Source organism: Hemicordylus capensis, chromosome 2 (genome assembly GCF_027244095.1).
Source record: "Hemicordylus capensis ecotype Gifberg chromosome 2, rHemCap1.1.pri, whole genome shotgun sequence".
NCBI lineage: Eukaryota > Metazoa > Chordata > Lepidosauria > Squamata > Cordylidae > Hemicordylus > Hemicordylus capensis.
This window is the reverse complement of record NC_069658.1, coordinates 278,274,886-278,294,534: the sequence shown is the minus strand read 5'-3', so window position 1 is coordinate 278,294,534 and position 19,649 is coordinate 278,274,886. Positions and strand designations below refer to the sequence as shown.

Below are 19,649 nucleotides of genomic sequence, written 5' to 3'. Positions count from 1 at the left end.
TGAAGACACAAAGTAATAACAATGTGGAGGACTAAGGGTGAGCGAAAGGGCCACAACTTCATTGAAATAACATGGTCACTTAAACAGCTGCAGCATGTCTGCTCTCCACATGCAGGGGGATAGGCACTAGCTCCTTTTTCCCAAGCCCAACTGGGCCATCACACCCTGTATCCCTGCACCCTCAAATCTCTGGTCCTTCTTGCCATGTCCTAGAGGGTCAAGATAATTTCAGAAGTTTCACCCCCCCGCAACACCACCACAAGCTGTTCAGCCTTTGAGGTGGATGGTGCTGCCAAGCAGAGAGAAGTCTCAATCCCTATGCTGCCCAGCCACTAAGGATTGATTGACCACTTCCCACTTACTCAAACATGCCCAACAGTGCTCACTGATAACTCCCTCCTCCTCCCTATCCCCAGTGAATCTGCTAACTACTTCACAGGGTTGTTGTGAGGAGAAACTCAAGTATGTAGTACACTGCTCTGGGCTCCTTGGAGGAAGAGCAGGATATAAATGACCTTGAAGAGCACCTCAACACCATAGGGGCCACAGAAATCACCATCAGCCAGTTACAAAAAGCAGCTTTACTGGGAACAGCCTATATTCTGTGACAATATCTATAACAATTGACAATAAAATTCTGGCATCCCAGGTCCTTGGGAAGGACTCGATGTCTGGATAAAGCAAACCAGTCAATAACACCTGTCTGACTGTGTAAACAAGAAATAATAATAATACCTATTCTTTAGGGTTTGAACCCCAACATCCAGCCAGTTTTTACTATCCACCCTATTCTGCAGTTAAAAATGCTTGGCCTCACTAACAGTGCAGAGGTGCTGAGGACACAATGTAATCCAGAGTCGCATTGAACGCACCACCTCCCCATTGCTAGTGAGGATGTCAGCCACTTGCATTTTAAATAGCTCAACATTGATAAGAACATTACTGGGAAATGGAAAAGTGTGGGTGAGCTTCCTTTTGACCAGGAGGCTGTTTTGGCCAGATGTCTGTGCTGACCCTGTTGTTAATCTACCCCGATAATGTTGGAATTATAATACATTCATCTATACTGGGGGAAAGTGTATGGACTCCAGTACATATAATGCATTTGGTGTGTGTGAGAGTGTGTGTGTGTCTCCTCCTTTAAAGAGGAGAGCTGGTCTTGTGGTAGCAAGCATGACCTATCACCTTAGCTTAGCAGGGTCCACTCTGGTCGCATATGAATGGGAGACTAGAAGTGTGAGCACTGTAAGATATTCCCCTCAGGGGATGGAGCTGCTCTGGGAAGAGCAGAAGGTTTCAAGTTCCCTCCCTGGCTTCTCCAAGACAGGGCTGAGAGAGATTCTTGCCTGCAACCTTGGAGAAGGCACTGCCAGTCTGTGAAGACAAAACTGAACTAGATAGACCAATGGTCTGACTCAGTATATGGCAGCTTCCTATGTTCCTATGTGTGTGAATGTGCACATGTGCAGGGGAATTCTTCAGGAACATCTACTATACAAGCTGCACTGAAATGGATGATGGTGATGGTGGTGAATTCTGGAATTGGGATATTTGGAACTGGTCTTTGAAAGCCCCCCCCCAACCCCACCCCCACAAACATACACACAGAGTTCACTGAGAAAAATCTGCAGGGGTGGGGGGATGAACTAATGAGAGGCAATCCATGTGACAGTTTGTTCATCCCTAACTGAAATGAAGGACAGAGTGTGTCCTTCCCTGGCACAAAGACCCATTTATATGCTCTTATATGGTCTCTGCCACCTGTGTCCTGTTGGTAGGACCCTGCATGCCTTCACTAGGTAAACTGAGGGCAGCTATATAAAGAGCAGTGAGCCACCTAATGGTGAAGCAGGGAAGTAACTTGCCTAGGTTGCTGGTTCGAATCCCTGCTGGTATGTTTCCCAGACTATGGGAAACACCAATATCGGGCAGCAGCAATGTAAGAAGATGCTGAAAGGCATCATCTCATACTGCACAGGAGATGGCAATGGTAAACCCCTCCTGTATTCTACCAAAGACAACCACAGGGCTCTGCGGTCACCAGGAGTTGACACCAACTCGATGGAACAACTTTTCCTTTACCTTTATATAAAGAGCAGTTACCCCAAGGCTCTGGAATGGCTTTCCAAAGATGGAGGAAGATATTTTTCCCTTTGAACTTGAAGGAAGTTATTCTTTCAATAAGGGCTCTAATGCTTTTTTGTTCCAGAAAGCCATTGGCTGCTGATTTCCAAGAAAGTGTTATTATTGCTACTGTCTTTCCAGTTTATTTGATTACAGCTATGTTGCTGTTATTGCTTTTCTTGTCTTAATGAATATTGTAAACCACCTCAAGCTGTGGAGAGGTGACATACAAATATTTTAAATTAAAATAAAATCATTTTAAAGTGGCTTGCATAAGAGGTGGCCTGATGCCTTGTCTCTTATACCAGGATTATTCAGCTCAAATGCATTGAAATCCATCCACAAGTAAAACAAAGAAGTACCCACCACATTGATATATTTGTTATGGTGGTGCATTCTGCCTCCAAGGCCACATAATATTCCCTGTATTGCTGCACACATTCTAAATCACTTGGAATGGAAACCCTCCAATATTATCTCCAAGGGAGAGACTGCCTTTCCCCCAATGTCACTCCAATTTTACTGCTCTTTTTTTTTTTTGTCACTGGTTTCCCAATGAGATACATTAAAAATGGACGACTGCCAAGAGGGCTAGCCTGCAGTAATTCTGCATTCTTATGATAGCCACCAACCTAATTCCCTCTTCTTATGAATGCTTCTTTACTTTGCCAATCCAAGTCTCTGTTATACATATACACATGAATGCCTTCAAAGCTAAACAGGACACAAAATTGATGGATGGTTATATTTTTGCCACACTGAAACTCCTTAGAGTATTCAAAATCAAATCAGGAAGTTCTTCCCTCAAAGTTCAAGCTTGTTTCTGTAAAAAATAAAATAAAAATCTCAAAACTGAGTTTTTAACTACAGAGGGTTAATGTTATCTATGGTAATGGATGGAGGCCATGGCCAGGAGTGCTTTCTATCAGCTTCAGCTGCTTTGACAGCTGCGCCCATTCCTTGAAGAAGATGACCTCAATACAGTGGTGCATCAACTGGTAACCTCCCGGCTCAACTACTGCAATGCGCTCTACGTGGGGCTGCCTTTGTACGTAGTCCGGAAACTTCTGTTAGTTCAGAATGCAGCAGCCAGACTGGTCTCTGGGGTAACCTGGAGAGACCATATGATGCCTGTTTTGAAACACTTACACTGGCTGCCGATATGTTTCTGGGCAAAACACAAAAACAAAAGTGCTGGTTATTACCTTTAAAGCCCTGAATGGCTTAGGTTCTGCATGATCCCCATCGCACGTTAAGGTCATCTGAGGAGGTCCGTCTCCAGTTGCCACCGGTTCATCTGGTGGCGACTCAGAGGTGGGCCTTCTCTGTAGCTGCTCCTGGGCTGGGGAATGCACTCCCGGCAGAAATCCATAATCTGAGATCATTACTGTCCTTCCGGAGAGCCCTTAAAACCTATCTGCTTGGCCTGGCCTTCCAGGGTTTTGAAATGATTGACGAACTGTTTTAAATTGCTGCCTTGATTTTCCAGGGGTTTTTTTTAGCTGTTTGAATTGTTTAATTGGTTTTATTCTGTTTTTATAGTTTGATTTTAACTGTTAACTTGTTTTAATTGTTTTTACCATGTTGTAAACTGCCCTGAGCCATTTTGGAAGGGCAGTATATACAGTGGGTATAGGAAAGAATCACCCCCTTTGATAGACCTTAAATTCTGGTTCCCTTACATCCTGAAATGAAAACACAAAGAAAATTCCCTTCACCAGCTGTACTTATCCAATGCAACCTATAACATCCAACTGAAAAACATCACAATTACAGTCCAGAAAAAGTGTCAGAAATAAAAAACAAGAATTACTGAGATTGAAAAAGGATCAACCACCCACCCCCCCAATGTCAATATTTTGTTGAACCACCTTTTGCTTTAATAACAGCCTTGAGTCTGTTGGGATACTTCTCTATCAACCTTGCACATCCAGACGGAGCAATATTTGCCCACTCCTCCATACAGAACTGTTCAAGTTCGGTCACATTGGATGGTACAGCAGGTGTTGGTGGACTGCTATCCTCCCTGGATCCGGTCGGCCCTCCAAACTGGATAGAAGAGCAAGGAGGAAACTGGTAAGAGAGGTTACCAAGAGGCCAATGGCCACTCTGAAGGAGTTAAAGGACTTCATGGCAAAGAGTGGTTGTTCTGTGCATGTGACAACAATTTCACGAGCGCTCCACAAATGTGGCTTGTTCGGGAGGGTCGCAAGGAGAAAGCCACTTCTCAAGAAAGGCCACATTAAAGCTTGTTTGAGCTTTGCCAGAAGGCACCTTGAAGATTCTGATGCCAAATGGAAAAAGCTCTTATGGTCAGATGAGACCAAGATTGAACTATTTGGCCTGAACACCAAACAGTACACCTGGCGTAAATCCAACGCAGCTCACCATCCACAACACACCATACCTACAGTGAAGCATGGAGGTGGCAGCATCCTGTTTTGGGGGTGTTTCTCTGCCTCAGGGACTGGGGCTCTTGTCAGGGTAGAAGGAAAAATGGATGGGGCAAAATACCGTCAGATTCTGGAAGAAAACCTGCTACCCTCTGCCAGACAGTTGAGGATGGGCAGAAGATTCACCTTTCAACATGACAACGATCCGAAGCACACAGCAAAATTGACCACACAGTGGCTGAAGGAGAAAAAAGTGAACGTCCTCATTTGGCCCAGTCAGAGCCCAGACCTAAATCCCATAGAAAATCTGTGGAGAGATTTGAAGATAGCAGTCCACCAACACCTACCATCCAATGTGACCGAACTTGAACAGTTCAAACTTGACCGAACAAGATTCGTTGAGTAAAAGTTATTATACACCAAAAAAATCCAAACAGTTAAAAATAGTGACCACACATTTTGCTCCATAACTCCACCTCTATAAGGGCTAGAGCTTAGCATTTTTTAATTTAATGAAACCTGGGAATCTTGGGAAATTAATAGGACAGATCCGAAACCTGAATTGATTCAATTCGTATCAGCCGCGATTCGGATCCGAATCAAATTTGGGGTGATTCGGATGGGTCAGATTCGGATCCAAATTGAATCAGGGCTGTTTCGATTCAGTTACAAATCGAAACACAGAAAATCCGAATTGCACACCCCTACCCAGTACCCCATGGGTTAGCAACCCATGGAGGTGGTTGGCACCCTTGGTCTGGGCTGCCCCAGCACCCCCCAAGTGCAGTTATGGGGCTGCTGAAACCTCCATTCTTCCCTATGGAGAAAAACCTTAAAGCCACTTGTGGGGTGCTGGGGTGGCCCAGAGTGAATGGTGGTCTAGTGGAAAGAGGGTGCCAACCACCCCCATGGGTTGCTAACCCATGGGTTGCTAACCCATGGGGTACTGGGTTTTGTTGTTTCTGAAGTGTTCTGAGTGTATATTCTTTGATAGCATATAAGATTTTCAATGACAAACTACGAATCCACTCTCATTGCTATCCTTAAAGCACACAAACTTCAAAAATCACTTAAAAATCAGCCCTTTGCCCAATCCCTTTCAAATAATTCTGATAGCTTCCTAGCCCCCCTTGGGCACTACCCCCACCACACTCTGCTCTAGGCCACCCCTTTGCCCCCGATGTGAAGCTATACATTTGCTGACACCTCCATACTTCTTTATGGAGAAACACCTTAAAGACGCATAAACTTCAAAAATCACTTAAAAATCTGCCCTTTGCCCAACTCCATTCAAATAATTCTGATAGCTACCTTGACCACCCTAAGAACTACCACCCACCACACTCCACTCTACGACACCCCTTTCCCCCCGACGTGAAGCTATACATTTGCTGCAATCCTAATTATTCCCTATGAGGAATTCAAAAATACTTTAACAATTCACCAATAATCAGAGGAGTGTCCAATTTCCTTGGGGTTTGGGGGGTGGTAGGCACCCCTGTCTGTCTAACACCCACCCTGCTTTTGTGCCCCTAGGTCCTCCACAATAGGGGATATGGACTGGTTCATGTCCCATTATACTCTATGAGAGAAATAATTGAAAATATTTCAAATATTCATAAAAAACCGTAGTACTGTCTGATCGCTTCAGGGTTTGGGTGGTTGTTGGCACCCATGGGAGATCCACAATAAGGTATAATGTCCTGGTTGGAGTCCCATTATACCCTATGAGGAAAAAATAAAAATAATTTTCAAAAATGCATAAAAAATCGTACGAGTGTCCGATTGCTTTGGGGTTTGGGTGGCAGGTACCCCTGGGTTCCAGCTACCATTCTACCAATTTTTGGATGTCAGAACTGGTTATATCCAGTTTGAACTGGTTCAAACAAAACCACCCCCTGGTTCAGTTCAAATTCGAACCTGCAGCTCGAACCTGATGGCTGGTTCGGTTCGAATTCGAACCTTCAAACCACCCTGGTTTAAACCGGTTCGCACATTCCTAACATGCTGCTGAGTCAGCTGTTGTGTTGTTCCTCAGAAGTGGCCTGCAATCTGTTGCCTGAAGTGGCTCACTTCATCCAGCTTCACGCGTGGTCAGACCTGCTGTCCTGGTTGGCCCTGCTCTGATGGTGGGTTTTTTTGGTTTTTTTTGCAGCAAACATGTCATAGCAAAATTATCAACTGTCCTTATTTATACAACTGTCCTTATCTGAATCAGCTTCAACTATGTTTGTAGTGTATTATCTGCTGCTTCATTAGGCGCTGGTGTGTGCATTAAACTCTGATTGACAAGAAATGGGCCATTGATTTTGGTGTCCAATGTATCGTGTTTTCTATAATACTCATATAAAGAGAGGAAGTCTCTCTTAATGCAGTGCTTTGTGTAAACCTTGGAGCTGAATTACTGAAGCATAATGCTGCACACAGCAAAGAGAAGAAAAGATAAAGGTATCATTATATACTGCCCACTTTCCTGATGCCTGAGAAGTTCCAGGGCATTGTTAATGTTTGTGTTTGTTAGTTTCCTTTGGATGAGATGTAAGGAGTATTAATATTTGTTTTACTTACAAATATACAAGCAAAAACACAACATAAGTAGGGGCAAACTGGGCAGAAAATAATCAGAAAAAGGCAGAAAATAATCAAGGCAGAAAATAATCAGAAAAAGCCATTTGGGTAGCCTTCAGTTTCACTCCAGTTAGAATGTGTCCGCTATCTCTCCTCTGTCTTTTCTGAAACATTAACTTCCCTGTCTGTCTGTCTGTCTCTCTGAGAAGTTTCAAAATATCAGAAGGCTATCTCCTAAGTGTTAGATCCTATTGATGAATCATCAGCTAACCACCTTGAACTATTAACTAGCAATCTGGCTAAAAAAAAAGAATGATTGGAAAGCAGCTAAGGCAATGCCTTTGTGATAGGTCTCAAAAGGCTGGATTCTTCATCCTAATAAAATACAATAAAAATTACCAATTAATGTACCTGGATGCATCAAGAATGGAAAATTATGAGACCTATTGTCTATAAGTGGTACATCTTGAAAAGACCCAACAAGAATATTTCAAACTTTATGTCTTCAAGTGGAGGGAAGATAACTCACTAGAGTGCTTTCTTCCTATTTATGGTGGCTGTCCCTGGATGTAACCAGATCCTGTTATCACTGACCTCGAATGAAAAAGCAAATAAATACTGAACCACCTCATCAACCTCCAGCTTGCATGTAACCTTTTAACATAATTACTCATTTGTGGTAGACAAAGGATGCCATTGCAAGGCCATCAGTATGGAGGATGTCTTTAATAAAAGGTTCAGTAAGTCCAAATAATACTTCTGGGAACCAGCAAGGCCAGCAAATGTTGATGTTATCAGAAGGGATAAAACCAAACTGAACCTTGGGAATACGACACATTTTGAGTCTGCCTACCTATTTGATGTTTCAGTGCTCATTCTCGTTCTCATAATGTATCCAGGCTAAATTGACTTGCACAGAGAGGAGATGTATGACTTGACCGTCAGCATGGAGTCTACACAAGTACAACAACAGGCATTGGGGGCTTTTATCTGTGAAGGAGAACCCTGTTTTTGAAAGAGCCCCGTGCTTGCAGACATTCAAGTGAACATGCATAGATCAGGCTGTGGAGCATGCTGCTGTGAACCTGATCTTCCCTCTATGTGTGTCCACTCACTCCAGATGTGTTGTGAGAAAAAGGTTTAAGAAGCATGAACCTAGGCTTTTGGAACAACAAATGGGGTCATCCTGCCAGAGGAACTCATGCCCTGCCTAAAGGGTGCTGCAAGAACCACCTTGAGATTGTTTTTAATGAAAGGCGGTATATAAATCCAACAATAAAATAAATAGATAAACAAACAAATAAATAAAAAGAAACCTCTTTAGCACTTCTAGACCAATGCTTCTCCTCGCAATCACTGCATGGCATATAGAAAACTGAGACAGATGCAGTGCAAGAGATGATATAATTTACTGGCTAGTGCTGTTCATTGTGGTAAAATGTCACAGTTTAAACACTGGGCCTTTGGAAATATTGCTTTTGAGTCTGGGAAAAAACTGCAACAGAAGTAAGACCTGCTATGAAGATCTAAGGGCCTCTATAGAATATATGGAGGATTTTTCGCCAGAATATATCGGTCATGTCTGTTTGTTCACTTTTCATTCAAAGTGAAAAGTCAAGCAGATGGCTGGAGGGTGATCATTATTTGGTTTTGACTGCTTGAACAAGTGCAAACATATCTTAAAGGCAATACTCAGCCAATACTGGCTGGATTCAAAATACATCATCACACCCATTTTCTGCCATCGGATATTTGAAATAAACTGCTCTGAGGTCAGATCTCCCTTTTATAATTTAAAGACTGATTTGGGGATTGGGATTTGATGGCTGAAGTGAAATATCTTATACACCTGGCCAGCTAGCCCTAAAACTGGTAACAGGTAGAGTGCATTTCTACCAGCCAATCAAAATTGGATATTTGAAATAAAATGTCTAGGGTCAAGATTGCCTACTGAAGTCTAGCTTGACTACTGAAGTCATGAGTTCATGGGCCATCGATGCCTCCCCCCATGTTCTGTCTCTTAGGGTGCCTGGACACGGGGAGCCTGATGTTGCTGAGTTGTGCCGTGGTTACTGCTGCCATCATACATGGGGCCCACTTGTCTTCATGGCCCTTATCAGCAGTCTAGTCACCCACCAGCTGCTTCTGCTAGTCTGCCTTCCTTTGCCTGCTGTGTCATATTCTAGTAATGTCACTGCACTGGTTCATGCTGGCATCATTATACCACTATTCAATGCAGCCCAGCAAAAGGAGGCAGGCATGTGTGGGCAGCAGGGCAGCATGTGAGCAGCAAGGAAGTGGCAAGTGACAGACAAGGGGCATGCGAGTGGTGCGTGAACCAGATCTTGCCCAAGTGGGTGCACCAGATCTTGCCCCAGGCTTCCCTCAATGTCGCTACACCACTGGATGACATCTACAGTAAAATATAGCAGTCAATCAAAATATCACTTTTCAAACTTCTGAAATTCTCTGAAAATTCAGATATGGCATCTGACATTTAGTAAGGTCATTCACACAACCAAACTGTGAAGCTTGATAGTGATGGAGGGGAGCGGCAGGCTCCTACCTGCCTCCTCACAGATGGTCCAGCAACTCCTTCTAGTTCTGCCAATCGGGCACTAGGGATGTGCAGAACGTTCTGTCGGCAGAACGTTCCGACTCAAAATGGGCCGTTTTGAGTGTTCTGAGCTCAGAACGGAGACCTCGTACTGAGTCACAGCATTCTGAGCATCTATCTATCTATCTATCTATTAAAATTTTCATATATCCCACCTCCTCCAAAGAATTTGGACTCCAATGGTGCTCTTCTGGCCTCTGTGCATGCACAGCAGCCATTTGTGTGGTCAGCACCACCATGCAAATAGCTGCTGTGCATTTTAGAGCCCATACTGGTGCTTGTAACATTCCAACTCGGAACGGGGTCATTCCTCAGAACAACTGGCTCAACTGGTTGTTCCAGTGGAACATTACAGGTATTTGCATTCCATTCCAAGCTTGGAATGGAATGCAAATACTGTTCCATGCACATCCCTAGAAGGCTAGCATGGCAGTTAACAATTTAAAAAAATGTTTGCTTTTGCAGTAATATTCTCATTTTGATACTTGTGGGATTCTGCAAGACATTCTTACACTATTTTGAATTAATAATAATAACAACAATAATAATAATAATAATCTGGAGGAATTTTGTTCCTTGACCAGTAGATAATCTCTGCTTTCACCCCATGTAAGACACAAAATATTAAAATCTGACCCATTATGATTTCTTTTTGCAACTTTAAGAAGCAGTAAAGGCCAGTGGAGAGCTGTTTGGGAAAACCAGTATGGCAGTTTCTGCAGTAATGAAAAAAGTTGTAGCATTTAGTGCAAGGCATTCTATTTTAATTTGGTTCCCACTAGAGAAGATTGAAATAAATAAAATTTAAATAGAGAACACATTTTAGATGCCAACAGTGAAAAAGACTTTGTCAGCCTAATGAAAAGCTATCAATTTTCTCCTCTTCATTCAATAAATTGTGACTCATTTTCTAAATGGATTAGATTAAAGGAAAAGCCAAACTCCCAGTGAGAGATTCTCAGAACTGATGGAGACTTTATACAAGGAAAATAGAACAGAAGTAGCTAAAGCCATTTGGAAGGCAACTTCAGATCTATAAAAATTGATACAAACTAGTATAGGGATGTCTGTAACCCAAGACTCACCTATTCCTTAAAAAACAAGGTTTTAGAGAATTGACTGAGACATACTGTTTCTCTTATTTTTATTACAATGCCATGGGGTGCACAGTGAATTGCAGTACTGGGAGCTTGGAAATTTTAGACGGAAGAACGAAAGACTAGAATGAAAGTATATAGCAGTATTCAAGTATTATGCATTTCACAGACGGACGGAGATATAATTTGCTCTGGGAACTATAAAGCCTGATAACATAAAAGAATAAAGAAGTAGAAAACAAAAAGAATTCAGGTGAAGAAAATCTACTTTAAAGAAAAAGGAGACGTTACTAACTGGGGAGTCCACCAACCTCTCCAGTTTAATTTAACCAGATTCCATTTGAGAAGCATCAGTTCAGTGCTCATGCAGCACAACACTGGGCAAAATGTGATAATAGGATGCTGAGAATAGTAGTAAGAAAATGGTTTCAGATTTCTTGTATAGAATATAAAAACATGCTGCTGAACAGTTTGGTAAGAACAGGATTAATAAAAATGCTTAGCATTGGTTATGTGCTTTCAAGTGTTCAAAACATTTCACATTCATTATGACCAGGCTCAAACTATAATTCTTTGGACACATTATGCGAAGACCAAGCTCCCTTGAGAAGTCCATAATGCTGGGGAAAGTTGAAGGAAAGAGAAGAAGATGCCCAGCAGCAAGGTGGATGGACTCAATTATGATAGCAATGAAATCACCACTGAGAGACTTTAAAGGCCAAGTTGAAGACAGATCATCCTGGAGAGAATCTATCTATGTGGTTGCTAAGAGTCGACACCAACTTGACGGCACTTAATCAATCAATCAATCAATCAATCAATCAAATCTTGTTACAATCCTAAGAACAGCCCTGTAAGGTAAGTAAGTGTTATTATCCCTCTATTCCAGCTGGGAGGCTGAGGCTGAGAGGGAGTGACTTGAAGGAGGACACCAAGTGAGTTTATGGAAGAGGCAAGATTTGAAATGGAGAGCTCTGATGCATAGCTCAGTCTCCTAAGCATTGCTCTACATGAGCTCTTGCACATGCCAGCTCACAAAATCAGCATGGGAGCCACACAAATCTCCAGTGGGAGAGTATTTCATGCAATCACTGAAAAGGTCCTCCTTCTGATAGATGATCACCACACCTCCGATGGAAAGGGCATCTAGAGTGAGTAGGCCTGAGTATGGCCATCTATGTGCCTGACTGAATGGAGTGTATGGGCAAGCATGTATGAGGATAAGGTGGTCCTTAAAGCACCTGGGTTCCAAATCATTTAGGGCCTCAAGGGTAATGCCAATATGTGCCTTGAATAAAGGTACACTTTCAGGAAAACTAGAAGTGCATTGAAGAACATCATTTATGACTGGGCCCTGTTGTCCCCAAAAGCATAGCAAGCACAGGCTGAATAGACCTTGACTGATGGTGCTGTCCACAAGCTAGATAAATCACCATGCCCATACTTAAGCAGACTGTATTGTTTTAAGTGTAAATACACTGGCTTAAGTGATTTTTGGACCATGCTATCCATTTTTCTTATTTCTAAAGACTTGCTGTATCTTATTCAACTCAGGAACGTAAGCTGCCACTTTAGTGGGTAAGGAATGGATTTGCCATTATTTTCCTGCCACTTCCAGTGACGCTTATATTGATCGACATTAAATGATGGGTAGGTATAGGATGAATGGAACCTTCTAGCTGTGCCAAACACATTTTCTGTTGGTGGGTATCAACTTTAGGGCAATATTCCTGGGCTGTGTTTTAGAACAGCAATGAAAAATGCATGTTGGTTCATACAGAACGACAAAAGATAAGAAAAGTAAAAAGGTGGGGTGCAGGAGCAGAATGATTTAAAAATTATTTTCAGGGTCCTGCAGAACTCTGCTACAGATTGCAGCCTCTCTGCTATATTAAATAGAACTAGCTAGCTGACATGCACACCTTCCTGATTGGTGTGCTTACCTTTGGGGGCAATGGCCAATACCGAAACAAAAGACCCCTTTAAAATTGTAACATGAATCGAGCTTTGAAATTGGATCAAAACCAAGCTCCAATCTCAAAAACAATTTCCTCCTTGGTTTTAGAAATTGCTACTTTTACAAATCACATTTCCAAGTTGTACAGCAGAGCTCAACTCCAGGCGGCAGGCAGCCAGGTACCGATGGCCTTAGTGCCTCTGGAAAACCACCTCTCACCATCCCCTAAGCAGTAAAAACAGAGCTGTCTCACAGACAAATAAAACTGAATTCTAGAGTACACAATCTCTTTGCCTATAATCGAAATAACATTGCTTCTTAAAAGCCAGAATTAAAAATTGGATTTCCGGGAAGCGAGGAGCTGGAGGGGGAAGGAGTAATGACTATTGGGAATGGTGTGGTTGATGCCATTTTTTTTGCGCTTTACACTACATTTCTCAGTTTACAATATTACATACTGGTTTAGAATCAGTTTCCAACATTTAGGCCAACTGATTGTAGCATTTTCTTTTGAGATAGGGTTACCTCTGTATTGCAATATTTTGGAATGTATACACGCCGCACAGCTACAATACAAGTGCCTAGGGCATATCTGTGTCTGTGTCGTGATTCACAATCATCTTTCAACTATCTCCAGTCCCTGGTTCTACAGTAATAAGTAGAAAACCTGTATTTTATAACAAGATATAAATATGCAAATAATTGTTAGTTTGACCATTTGTTCTATGCCATAGAACACATTGGGTTGTTATGTTCTCCCTTCCAAGGTGAAAGATATACAGCACCTCATAGTCACTTGTTAGACAATGAGGACTAGAGGGACATTTACTCTCACTGAATGACATCCAGACTAACAAAGTGCTTGTGCAAACATGTTGTGTTAGTGCAAGGCTGTTGCGCTAACTAGTTGCACAAAGTCTGGAGTTTGTGTTCCTCCACATGGAGAGGAGAGCTGGTCTTGTGGTAGCAAGCATGACTTGTCCCCTTAGCTAAGCAGAGTTCACCCTGGTTGCATATGAATGGGAGACTTGATGCATGAGCACTGGAAGATCTTCCCCTCAGGGGATGGAGCCACTCTGGGAAGAGCATCTGGGTCCCAAGTTCCCTCTTTGGCATCTCCAAGATAGGGCTGAGAGAGATTCCTGTCTGCAACTTTGGAGAAGCCACTGCCAGTCTGTGAAGGCAATATTGAGCTAGATTGACCAATTGTCTGACTCAGTATATGGCAGCTTCCTATGTCCCTATGTATGACTAGTGTTGTACTAGCACAAATATATTTGCATTTGCAAAACAAGATGTGTAAACTCTGGCATAGCTTATATGTTTTGCAGGGAATTGTTGTGCAATAGCTCAGTACTACAATCTCAAGCATCCCTGTGACTTTGGGCCATCAAGGCACATTCTAGCCCACAAAGCACACTCTATGATCCTAAAGCAGGATTAGCTTTGACAGGGCTGCTCCTTCATGGTCAATGGGAGGGCAGATCCTGATGTCATGAAGCTTTTCCCCTCTGCTCACAGTGCAAAGTACGTTGGGAAGGCATACACACCACCCCTGGAGAACTTCCCATAGAGGGGCAGGTCTTGCAGTTTCCAAGTTCAACAATGAACCCAACAACAGTTATGATTGTCTGTTTCCTTGGTTTGCATTCACAAACGGAGGTGCTGCTTCTGTGCTACTGCTGGATAGGAGTTCTCATGGCTTTCAACCAACTCCCTAACAGTCATGTGAATGAGCCTTATGTGTTAGTTTCATAAGAATGTGGGTGGGAAAGTGCATGCATATCCTACTGCATTGTAGACATCATGGATAGACACATTCACATTGAGTTGGTTCAGGTATTACATGGAATCATGGGTCTGTGTGATGCTCCTGAAACTTGAGATTCTGTGCTTTCTCCTCTCCTTCCCTGCCTGTGTGAGCCTCAGCAGAATTCAACTTCGAACTGAAAGTTTTGTTCTAACTCAAAACAAACTAAAATCGGCATCTGAATGGCCAGATCTTTGTTTAGTCTAACCAACTTCCCAACAATAAACCTTAAATTGGAACCCAAAGTTTTAAATGGTTTTCAGATCTATTTATTTCAAGAGAGTTGGTCAGTCAGTTTGGGATGTCACACAAAACATTCTAAACTGACTGACCATTATAGGTCCAGTTAAGAAGTGATGTTGGGCCAGTTAAGCAGTGATGTCTTAACTGCCCAACTAGGTACACATTCCGATGTGTATCTGAATACATGCCATTTTTGAACCAGCAAAGTACTATGCATTCTGATGCCTGCTTGCATATGCAGATCTATTTTGCTGCATTAGGATGTATCAATGTGTTAAAAAATGTTAGCAATGAGGTTGGATGCAAGAAATGAAAAAAAAAGAGGAGAGGAACTCCCATAATACATTACTCACACAGACCTTATAGTACTCAGAGGCCTTTTAAGTACATATAGTCCTGCTGTTAGCTAATACATCAAATTTTTATAAATGGGAGAATGAACTGGAGATTTTCTAGCTTTTCTTTTCCTTTCCTTTAGTAGCCTTAAGAACATAAGAATATGAGAGCAGCCCTGCTGGATCAGACCCAAGGGCCTATCTAGTCCAGCATTCTGTTTCACACAGTGGCCCACCAGATGCCTCTGAGAAGCCCACAGGCAAGTGCTGAGAGCATGCCCTCTCTCGCTGTTGCTCCCCTGCAACTGATATTGAGAGGCATCTTGCCTCTGATGCTGGAGGTGGCCTATAGCCACCAGACTAGTAGCCATTGATAGATCCTCCATGAATTCGTCTAAGCCCCTTTTAAAGCCATCCAAGCTGGTGTCCATCACCACATCCCATAGCAGAGAATTCCATAGATTAATTATGCACTGTGTGAAAAAGTACTTCCTTTTGTCGGTCCTAAATTTCCTGGTCATCAATTTCATGGGATAACTCCTGTCTCTATTGTTGTGAGAGAGGGAGAAAAATTTCTCCCTGTCCACTCTCTCTACCCCATACATAATATTATACACCTCTATCCTGTCTCCTCATAGTCATCCCTTTTCCAAACTAAAAAGCCCCAGATGTGGTACCCTTGGATCATAAGAAAGGTACTCCAGACCCCTGATCATCTTGGTTGTCCTCTTCTGTCCTTTTTCCAGTTCTACACTGTCTTTCTTAATATATGGTGATCGGAACTGTATGCAGTACTTCAAATGTGGCTACATATTTGAAAGAAGGCATAAAAATATTAGCATTTTTATTTTCAATCCCATTCCTAATAATCTCTAGCATGGAATTTGTCTTTTTCACAGCTTCCATGCACTGAGTTGACACTTTCAACAAACTGTCTTGGCAATCAATGGACTCCCATGATCCTTCCCCAAGAAAATATAAGCATACTTGAATTAGGACAGCAAATTTCTCCACTACATGCATTGTATTGTACTGGATCCAAATCACAAACAGTAATGCTGTATTTCTCTTCCACTTAATTACATATAAAAGAGTAACAGTAATAGTTCTTCACAACCCAGACCTAAATTCATTGGATAAGAAGCCATAATAGTAATGAAGCACCCAAGAAATATTATTATTGTAAATTCCTGACCATTTTTCAACTTTTGCAAAACTTTTCTTATGAAACTTTAAAACCATTTCAAGCTCAGCTGTACAACCTAGATAATGCAGGTTTTTCATTTGAATTACAAACGTGGAAAAATAAAAATAAAATGAAACCCATTTTAAATGTCACTTCTGAAAATGGCTTCCATGAGGGCAACCTGAAAACAGATTTAGCATAGCTGAGTATGTATGAATGGAATGTGTCCTGTTTGAATAGCACTATGGTTACATAGCAAATGCTCTCACTCGTGCTCTTTTACATGTAATGATATGGCAGAGAAATACAGCATAATTGTATATTTCTGGCAATAGAAACTGCTTATAAATATATACAGATCTGTTTTAGGTGAAAGCTGATACAAAAGGAGTGCAAACAAAGGATGAAAATGCCTACATATTATGTTAATTTTTCATTAATGATAATCATTTACTAACAAAATGAAGTACTAGTTTGTGGGCAAGCAGGAGGCTTGCCAATATGCGTGTGTGAAAATTTGTGGGTTCCAATTGCTTAGAGGTATTTCAACTATGGTAGCACTTTGCTGAAGGCAACCAATCACAAACCACTCTAGTTTGGTGAGTGGCTCCAAAACTGCCATGTATCACCATTTTGTTTGGAAAAGACCAGGCTTGATCACAGGGGCATTTACACACCATCTCTCTTTTGATACTGAAAATTATCATGACATAATGATCTATATCTAGGATATGTTATCCCAGGAGCCTACAGCTAAAGACTCCCAATCTGTTGAGTTTTAAAATGTAATAATAGGACCCCTTCTCACATTATGCTTGTTTACTGAAATAAGTGCCAAACCACCTAGGGGAACCTATCTTGACACTCCTCCCCATGTTTTTGTCTCACTTTCTGGGAGGAACTGTTCTGCAGCAGTGGTGGTACTAGAAAATATTGAGCGGGGAACAGAAGGGGCAAAGTGAATTTGTGGGTGGGCAAGCTGTCTCCTACAAGCTAGATTTCTGCAGCAGAAATGGGAGTGGGGCAAACTACTTGTCTGAGGGAGCACTTGCTCCCTTGTGCCTACTCTGGAGCCAACCTTGCTGATATGGGGAGGAGCCTCAACAAGCCCAGGTGTTTCACATTATCTTTACCTGGCTGGCTTTCTGCTTGATCATGGCCCTTCTAAGGAAGCTGAAGTGATTATGCTATTGATCTCTTCCCGCACAATACGTTCCTGAACTACTGTTATTTCTCAGAAATACAGTGTTGAGTTGCATAATAAAATGTATTAGGAAAATAGAAGAGCATACATTTTTAGAAGCAGCATTTATACAAGGTCCGGCCTTTTGTATTATCACATACTGAGTTGAAGTTGCCCTTCCAATAATCCCATTAAAATCTCACTGGAGCTACGGCAGGAAATTACATGGTGTGCTTCATTTATTCACAGACAGTATTATCCATAACAAGACATTTTTAACAAGCTAGTTTATAGTTGGCTAACTTAAACTCTTATACAAAAAAATGCTTTCACAGGAAGCAGACACTGGTTGGGTGACTCAGGCTCTTCGATAAATAAGCAGGCTCAAGTTTACCTCCAACAGAGCCAATCACCCATCTCTTAAATGGCTGATAAATAAAAACCTTCTGGCCAGCTGGGCTCCCAATGAGAAGAAGGGTAGAACTGTGAAATAACATGGGCAGTTGCTAAGCAATGTCCAGCATATTCCCTAGTATCATAAGGAAGTACATGGGTGGCTGATAGACATTTATATCCAAGCTTTCATATCCTTATTTTTTAATAGAGCACATATCAGTCAAGTAAAGAACGTAACTATAGAACACTTACTTTATATGCAGAAGGTCCCAGGTTTTATTCTCACTTTTGCCAAGAAAAAGGTAGAAGACCTGATACCTCAGAGAGCCATGTCAAGGCATAGCTAAGAGTATTGGGCTAGATGGCCCAGTGCTGTGTCTCAGCAGAAGACAGAGTTTTAAAATCTGACTTTCAGCCAGTGCTGCCAGATTATCAAGAACAGCCTCCCTCCTCCCATTCCAAGTTTTGGCTGAGATGATCAGAACTGACAACCTATCACAACAGAAAAGTCAGTGGTACCACAAGCCATTTCAGCTCAATAAAATGCCATGGAGGAGCACAGCAGCTGTGTTTCTCGGCAATTTCCTCTCCTCACCTCAGGCAGTGAATGACCTCAGATAATATACCAGCTGCCCCTCATGCCTCACGTAGTGTAAAAGCATGTAGGATTCCTGCCTGTTCTGCTCTCTTCTCCCTCCTGCTTCTCCCTCTGTTAAAGTAATCCTCTGGCTTTCCCACAGTCGCCTTAAGTGGCACAGTGGGGAAATGCTTGACTAACAAGCAGAAGGTTGCCGGTTCAAATCCCCGCTGGTACTATATTGGGCAGCAGCTATATAGGAAGATGCTGAAAGTTATCAACTCACACTGCATGGGAGGGGGCAATGGTAACCCCCCGCCAAGAAAACCATAGGGCTCCAGGAGTCGAAATCGACTTAATGGCACACTTTACCTTTACCTGGCTTTCCTATCCCACTCACCAGTGAAACTGCCAGAGAAAGGGAGCAGCCGCCAATCCACCTAAACGAACTGAGAAGAGCTAGCCTACACTGTATAAGGCTGCTACTTGTTGGGAGATGGAGGGAATCAGAACTTTCCTTCACTTCTCCTCATGCACTCAGGCATGCACTTCGAAGATTGGGAACAGCCATGAATGCATGCTACGCACCTATTCCATCCCCTGTTGTGAGGAGAAAAGGCATCTGCTTACTACTCTGGCTTTTTGGTGCTCCATACTGAATGGGCTGCATTTGAAAATAATTGAAGTGTGTGTCTGTGTGTGTGTAAAATGGGTGACATCCACAGTGAAATTTGCAAAAGGAGCTTTAGTGGTGGTGGTGGTACTCCACAACGTTGTGCAACCACTAATGAAAAAAGAATCATTAGAGGCAGAAGAACCTGTGAAAGAGGTAATGCCACATGCCATGAAACAGTCAGCTAGTGTGCTAGTGCATCAGTATTTTATGCTAGTGCAAAACTAGTATGGATGCTGCCCTCTGAAAAGTTCTCTGTTTAGCTTGAGTCACTTAACATTGGTCAGAACAAAAACATCTGAACATTTACCTTACAGGGCTATTGTAAGGATTACAAGAATATAGTATTTATTTATTTATTTGATTTATATACCGCCCTTCCCAAAAAGGCTCAGGGTGGTTTACATCAAAATAATAACAGTTAAAATCAACTAACAATTAAAATTGAAACTATAAAAACAGCATAACAGACATTAACGGTTAAAACATT

The 19,649-nt window shown here is 42.1% G+C and overlaps 1 protein-coding gene across 4 annotated transcripts in view; it reads right to left on the bottom strand.

The window, feature by feature from the left end:
- TAFA1 (TAFA chemokine like family member 1) overlaps positions 1-19,649 on the bottom strand; it is a 570,865-nt gene that overhangs the window by 8,945 nt on the left and 542,271 nt on the right. The gene's annotated exons all lie outside the window — the stretch shown is intronic.